This window comes from Vicugna pacos, chromosome 4 (genome assembly GCF_048564905.1).
Source record: "Vicugna pacos chromosome 4, VicPac4, whole genome shotgun sequence".
NCBI lineage: Eukaryota > Metazoa > Chordata > Mammalia > Artiodactyla > Camelidae > Vicugna > Vicugna pacos.
The window spans coordinates 34,244,112-34,252,521 of NC_132990.1; positions in this window are offsets into that span (position 1 = coordinate 34,244,112).

Genomic DNA, 8,410 nt, shown 5'->3' on the forward strand with positions numbered 1-8,410 from the left:
ACTCTCTGTTACAACTAACAGCGATGGAATGCCTGACGTGCAGCGAGGGCTGTTATATCTCAGCTCATCATCACAGTCACCTTCTAAGGTAAGTACTGGTGTCACCGCCAGTACTTTGCATACTGTCACACATGACACACGTTCATTTCTTAATGAAAGCCTTGGTTTGACGGTGCTTGACCGTGTGGTCCATCTTCCCGTACCCTTTGTCTTCCCAAGAAGTGGTTCCTACAAGCCATCAGGATCTGCCCCGGGACTGGAGCTAGACTGAGATACACTGTATGATTTGGGGGACGGCATGTGGTTGCAGTTTGAATTTAGTAAGGGTGGCATTTGTGTCTGTATTGAGCAAGAAACAGTTTGAAAGAACAAAGGCTTGGGAAAGAGAAAGGCTTGGATTAACCTTTCCAAAGTCCATTTCCAACGCTGGGTTTTTATTTAGATTTTGACATCTTCCTTGGTTATATCCAATAGCATATATTAAAGTTAGTTTGAATCTCTACCACTGTGTTTGCTTCATAAAAAATCAGCTATCCATCCATTCATCGTTTCACTTATTCATTCAATAGTATTTGTCAGGCTTTTAAAAAGGCGGGATAAATGCATGAGAAGACTTGAAATCAAGAGACCTGGTCCCAAACCAGGGTAGATCACTCAACTACTTGAGCCTCAGCCTCCTTAGGTTAAACGAGGAAATAATACCTACTTCTCCAGGTTATTCTAATGATTAGAGGAGACAGTATCGAAAGGGAAAGTGATCTGGAAACTGTAAAGTGCTGTGCAAATGTTATTGGACACAACTATTCCACAAAGAGAAGCCAGCTGGAAGCCTTTGCTTACTTAAGCAAAAACCTTGCTTGGGGAATACAAAGTGAACTTAATTGCTCACTGCCCTTTTATTGCTAATCTTAGCCAGGGTCTGAGCTTAGCTGTGGCACCACATGTGCATAAAGAGAGAGGTTGGCACCAGGATCCCACTTTCCCTGCGTATGTTTCCCTACGTGTTGCTGGGGGAAATATGATAGGTTTGTCTGTCAGTAGAGTGTTGCCTCCTTGGTGGTCCAGAATGCGAATTGAAATATTACGCTACCAAATTATTAGCATTTCCTTACACAGAAAAGATGTTAAAAATAAACAGGTAGCTCAGGGGACTCGGGAGAAGAGGTGAATTGTACTAAAGAGCTGATGCTTTCCCACTGCGGGAGGCGTCTTCAGACCCCCCAGAAGCATTTCAAACAGAAAGGAACTCTGATTTAAATTGCAGAGGACTTTGTTTTTCTGCCAGAAGGTTGTCTTGGGTGCCAATGTCTGTTAATACAGCGAGTTCCCGGAGTGACTGGCTGCACTAGAGTCAACTAACGACATGTAAGTGAACGTCAAAGAAACACCAGTTCCTGGTCCCGCTCTGCAGGGATTCTCATTCTTTGGCTCTGACAGGAGACTTGGGAAAAGCTCGCAGGAAGATGCTAATTCACAGCTAGATATGGGAAGCCCGGCTTGTGGATGACCATGAGTATGGCACGCGGGGGATGCTCATGGCAGTGGGACTGATGAGCTTTGGGGACAAAGCTGGTTTTTGAAATGTCTCTGCGCAGGCCCTTTATTCTTGAAAACCTGCTTTCCGAATAGTTTTCTGGACAATTGCAACATGCCAGTTTTAAATCACTTTAATCACTGCCTTCTTTGTTAACCATTTCAAGGGAATGTAGGGGAATGATTTGAGGAGATTATTTGCATAATCCTTTCAACTCATGCCCACCAGTCACGTGTGCGATTGATGTTCGATAACACTGTGTCCGTGATAAAATCTCAGGGCTCACTTCTCTACTCCTCCGCTTTCTTTACTCTGTGAATGGCAAGTGTTGCTGGGTCAGGGTGTGTCCAGGCGGAAAGTCCATGCTTAGGTCCAAGAGAGAAAGACAACAGGTCACAGAAGTTTGAAGTCCTCTTCGCTCGCACTTTGGAGGCGGTGGGGCGTAACGGAAGTTGTGGATGAAGGTTTGGAAGTCACTGTGTTTCCTAAGGAGCTGCTGAGTCGGGGCACACAGGCATGTCTGGGACCTGGGGATGCACGTAGGTTTGTTGGCTGGTCTGCTGCTGCAGTTAAACATAAAACAAAGGACTTCTCTGTGCTCCTATCTTGGCAAATGACTTTGTGATCGATCGGAGCTGTCAATGTGAATTCTGGTTTCCAACACTAACTGTATAACCACATAGGATAGGTTGTTTAACCTCTCTGTCTTTTGTTTCCTCACCTGATAAAAGGATTTAATGATGCCCTAATTGCATGGTTGTTTTGAAGTTATGATAAGACAAGGCCTGTGAGTGTGTGGTATATAATAAAAGCTCATTTCCATCCAATTTGGAGCCTGCTTCCGCCTTCTCAGTTGGCACTAAGTGTGAAGTGGAGGCCGCTGCGAGGTGAGTCAGTCCTGATAGGATAGGCCATTAAGCTGAGTCGATGTGTGTCCACGTCCCTTTGTACAGAAGGTACACAGAACCTCATAAGGTACCATATGACAACACAGAAAGTAGCAGCTTGATGATCTGCAGAAGGCAACGAGGTTGTCAAAATGTGCTTGTGGAAATAGCTATGAATCCAGGAGGATGTCTCGGTGGTAGCTGCATTGGTCCACCCCGGGATATTTAATACTAACTAGTCAGATGTAGGAAGGTCTCATTACCTAGTTGGCAATGTGATATCATCATGGGTGAAATTCCCACTTGGAAGAGTCCAGAAGGCAGGGGTCCCTGGTTAATATATTTTGAGCTAATCAGGCACCGACCAGTCCTATTTTATGTTTGTGGTTGAAGATACAACAAACGGCTAACATTCGGTCATATGGAGAACAATCTGAGCGGCGGCTGAGAATCACTGGCTCCAGATTTGACTTTCTTGCCTTGGAAGAAGGTCAGCAGGGTGAGAACAGGTGCCTGACCCAGACGAGCCCCAGGACTATGAGTTCTGTGTTGAGCACTTGGCCTCAGGCTCAGCAGTCCTTGAAAAGGACGAAACTTCAGCAAAATCACTGAGGTTTTTTATGCTCTTCAAACACTTTTCAAAGTCCTTTTCCTCTCTCTAGCCTCCTAACAACCCTGTGAGGTCAGTGCTTAAAATCCCCATTGGACCGTGGAGGAGAGAAGGCACAGAGTTGTTAGCTGGCAGGGCCAGGAGTTAGGCCCTTGGGCGTTGGACTCTGGGTCCAGGCTTTTCCATCAGACCATGAAATGGCCCTGTAAGGAATAAGGGTGGAGTCTTGATAGCATTATGGTGGCGTAAAGGCCAGGGGGTCCGGGAATGCTGAAATCCTACCCTGCCAGTGAGGGAGATGCATTGATCTTGCAGCGAAGAACAGCGACAAAGAAAGAAAATTACCATTTTGCTTATTTATTATTGGTTGGGCGTTTCCTCTAAATCCCAGTGCTGACTGGAGCGTGGGTCCTGAGCGCAAAGCCTGAGAACCCTCTATCTTCCCTTCTCACCCAAGTCTGAATCTCGTGGATCATACTAGACTGGCTGGTAACGTGGGAGAGCAGGAGGGGCAGTGAGACAGAAGCATCGTGGAGAGGCACAGAGAGACCGATGACTGGGCGTCAGGCCTGCTCCTGTAAAGGTCTGCCTACCACCTTGGCTGCTCGGGTGGGAGAGAGGGAGGACGGACGGGCGCATCTGACCAGGGCTCCCCGGCTGTGACGTGGGTCCCGGCCCTTCCCTGTGGGACAGACAGAAGAGAGAGGTGCACATGCAGAGCCTGACCTTCGCACGCCCCCACGAGCAGACATGGGGGCCCCCAGTGGGTATCCTGGAGTCAGTCCAACTAAAAGCAACACTTTGTCCTTTGGGAGAAATTGAGGGGCTTCGAGAGAAGAGCAGATAGAGCCTCGGAACCAGGCTCTTGCGGTGCTCTTCCAGACAGCGTGCTACGCAGGGTAGGTGCTGGAGCGTGATGTCAAAGGCGGGGTCGTGATACTGAAGAAGGCTGAGAATCAGGAAGGAGGGCTTAGTGCGTCCTCTGAAGAAGCTCAGGCTGTATTCTACAGGCTGGTGCTACTTGGTGTTGTGGTCCATGGGGATGCGAGTTCTCTGGCCCTCTCCCAGGCTGCTAAATCACAGGCTCGGCGTGGGGCCCAGAAATCTGTGCTTAGTACTCTCTAGGTGACTCTCATGTTGGCCAGAGTATGGGAACGGTTGGCACAGTTCACGGGAAGGGACCTAAAGAGTTTCAGGGCGGGATGGTACCTGTCGGTGTCCTGGGGTGGTGACGTAGCCTGTCTCCCCCTCACGTGATGACGTCCGCCTCCTGAGCAGGTGGCTTCGCGGCAGCCGTGCTCTCACCAGCTGCCACGGCCTGCCTGACGGGAGCTGAGGGCGCAATGCAGAGGCACTCCACGCAAGCAGGCAGATCATCTCGTCCACGCGCCCTGATTCGCAGCAAATCCAACCTGTCTCTCTCTTTTAGTTCTGCCATTTTCTTCCGCAGACATTTCTAGATGTTTCCCAGTTGCCAGAAGGGCAGCTTGCTGGCTCTGGTCTTGCAGCTCTGGGGTAGCTGTTCCCCCTTGTCTGGCAGACTCCCCCTCGTTGTGGTCCGTCTTGTCCTCTGGGGTGGGGAGGCCTGGTGCTGGTGCCCTGCCAGGGCACAGTGGCTCTTCAAGGTGTGAGGGACTCTGATCTATACCTTGTTCAGCTGAGAGGCCCTCCCCCGCAGCTGCCCTGGGCTGTCACAGTTTCAGCCCTGTAGGTTCCCGGGATCCCAGCTGCTCCAGGGGGCCTGGCTCAGGATCAGGAGTGTATTGCTTGGAGTCACGTTTCCCTTCTGATCTCTGCTTGCCCTCTCTCCAGTCCAAGAAGTTGCTCCCCTTCTCCCCACATACGCCCACTGAACCCTGTAGAACAGGAGACATTTCTTGCAGGAGAGGGAAAAAAACCTCTATCATATTATATGCATTATATATTTCCCCACTTGGAGCTTAAGCCTGTTTGCATGGTGAGTTTTTGTCACTGTAAACAAGAGAACCTTAGCCAGGGCAGTTGTGTTTGCCATCGAGACGTCACTGCCAGCAGCGTAGATCCTGGAGTAGAGGGCAGAGATCTGATGGGCAACACTTTTCCTCTCCAAGTGAGAGAGGAGAGTGGTCTGCAGAAGAGATGGAGATGCGGGAACTGATTGATACCACATGTAGATGAGAAAATCGGCAGAACATGGCAACAGTGGTGAGGCTGGGAGAGGGCTCCAGGATGCCCCGAGGTTCCCGCCTGTGCCCGAGTGAATGATGAAGCCTTTGCTGAGACAGGGAACTCAGAGACAGCAGTTGTAGGACTGTGGCCATCAGATGGCAATGCTGGAGGGTGACGGCAACATCAGGCTGTGACAAAAGTAGGTGATTCTTTCACTTACGTCAGAACCAATGGAGAACACTTTATCTCTCTGCGCTGGTGTCTCCTCCCTCTATGGGGTTCCCATTTTCCCTGCCTCTGCCTGACCTACCCTGGACTTCTTTCTCTCCTGTCTCTCTTTTGCTCTCTTATTTCCCTTTCTGTTTCTACTCAACCTCACCTTCTTGACTTAATCAACCAGAATATAAAATGAGAGCACTATATACTTCTAGAATTTGTATGTTTTGGGCATCACTTTATGCCTCTTGCTCTCGCTTTAAAAGCCATGTGACAAATTACCTAATTCTTGTGGTCATCCCTGGATAGACTCTGTGCAGCCTTAAAAACGAAAGGTGGGCCCAGTTAACGCCTGCTCTTATTTTCCAGATTTCAGTGTAGTCCTCCACTGGGGCTTAAGCAGCTCGTGTCCCGTGCATCTGCTCCTGGGACCTCTTACTGCCATCGTCTTTACTACGGATGGTCCCCAAAACACCAATTTCCCATTGGCTCCAGTTGTTCAAGACAGTAAAGCTACACATCAAAAAGGCAGCTCTGAAAAATAGCCTAAATCTGAAATGAAATCAAGTGAACCACAGAGCAGCCTCAGCAACACCTGATATTCTCTGTATCCCCTGTGGGTAAGGGTCCCCGATGGTGGCTCAGGAACTGTCTTAGGACAGGACGGCGCATCCTTTCATGGTCCTCCCGTGGTTGATCCGTTCCACCCAAGTTGGTGGGACAGACATGCCGGAGGCACCTGTTAAATGCTGGGAGCTTGCCGAGGTGTTTCCCACCTGCAAATTGCAGACAGGCTTCCATCTAGTCCACGCGCTCCCCAGCTCCTCTAGCTGGGCCCAAGGAGTGTCTAAATGAAGGGGGTGTTAGTGTGGGGCAGGGCGCGGGAGCGAACCAGGCTGAGCATCACAATGTGCTGCTGGGGGGCGGGGGGCACTCTCCGTGTTACAGCTGAATCATCACGGCAGTGTTCGAAGGCAGTGTTCCTATTCCTGTTCTACTGCCGGGGAAAAGTTAAATGAAGTGCAACACAGTCGTGATCACTATTTCTTCTTTTTAATTATGGAAACATATGCATACATAACATTGACAATTTTAACCGTTTTTAAGTGTACAGTTCAGTGGCATTTAGCACATTCACAAAGTTTTGTGCAACTGTCACTGTTATCCATTTCCAGAACTTTTTATCATCTCAAACTGAAACTCTGTACCCGTTAACCAGTAACTCCTATCCCCCTTCCTCTGGCCCTGGTAACCTCTAGCGCACTCCCTAAGCACTCCCGTTTCACATGCCGCCCAGCTGGCGCCAGGGGCAGGCTGCAGAGGGCAGCGGTTACGTGTGAGGGCTCTGACGCCAGGGGCCTGGGCTCGGAACTTGCCTTCTTTGAGATTATTATGTATTTTTGTAAACTTAGCACCCTAATTGCAATTTTTTCCCCCTTTCAAGCAAAGGAGGCAAGGTTTCAGTTGGATTTTGAAGGTCAGGAAAAACTGGGTAACTTGATATGTAGAAAGTGAATAGTTGTGTGCAGAATATGGAAGAAGACAGGAGGACCTTTCTGATGGAAGTTACCAGGACATAAATTAGTCATGCAAAGAAATAAAGATGTGAGAGGGGACCTCTTCACCCTCGGAAAGTATCCTGAAGTGTAGGTCCTGAGTCTGGTGCTGAAAAGGAAAAAACTCAAGCTGCAAAATTCACATGCAAAGAGACAGAACCCCAATGTGTGTGTGTGTGTGTGTGTGTGTGTGTGTGTGTATACAAATACATTAAAACACTAGTATTCATTCCTCACCCACCCAAGGGAAAGGAACTCTTAGAGTTGTCAGTGAAACAACTTACAAGTCGAATTAGCTTAACAGAACATAAATAGAGCAGAACCTAGTGTCAGTGTGCACCCAAGCCCCATTGAGGCACCGTTAACACAGCAATGACCCAGCCTGTGTCCAAAGTCTCAACTCCACAGGACCAGCCAATGGGGAAATCGGACGGGGCTGGGGAAATGATAGCATTCCTTGCCAGATGTCCTGGCCCGGGCCGCTGAAACCTGGCCAAACCTGCCGTCTGCTAGAAGAAGCCTTGTATAGAGAGTGAGCTGGGGGTGACAGCTGGAGCCACCCCTTACCAGCCAAGTGACCGTGGGCTAATAATTGTACCTTTCTGAACCAGGGTCATAATACCCATTGCACAGGGCAGGGATGGGGATGAAGTGAGATACTTCATGTCAGCAGTGCTTGGCCACTGCTGGACACGAAGAATATGGTCAAGAATTTTAACTTCCTTCTCTTAAGGACAGTAACAACTGCCTTTTTTTTTAAGCATTTGCAATGTTGTCAGAAGTATCATCCATTTTCTTCTTTATAAGCTACAGAGGAAGCGTGACTATACTAAATTTTGCAGATGAGGAAACTGAATCTCAGAGACGCTAAGTCACAGCCACGGCCCCAGCAGGTCAACGGTGGAACTTGGATTAAATGCCATTGGTGCACCATCCCTCAGCCTGCCTGCCTTCATCCTTCCGCCCTCCCAAAGCCAAATCTGTCCTTACGCTGAGGGCCCTGAAAAATGAGGTCTGGCTGGAAGCAAGCTAGATATTTCTTTCTCAGGAAGGGATCGAGAGAATACAGGGGAAAAGACTTCAGTGTATGTCCTGACCTGACCCACTCTTCTCCGGACAGACCAGGCTATTGACTTTCATTTCTTACTTCAGACTTTTGGCCGTTGTTTGTTCCCACCAACAAGGACAATGCCACTAAATCAGGCCACTCTGTCAGTGGAGGGAGCCAGGTGGTGATGCTGAGAAGCTGCAGTGAGAACATAAATCACGGCTGCTCGCCCCGTCAGTATCAAAAGGGGGCCGGGCTGGAAAGCCAGCCCGGTTAGGGAGCTGATCACGGGGAGGCGTGGGAGGCACACGGCTTCGGTGAGGACCGGCTTCGGCTCCGCGAGCTCGCTGGTACGCTTCCATGTTGCATCATACCCCAGTGCTCCTTCTAGCAGGGGTGTGGCAAGGGTCT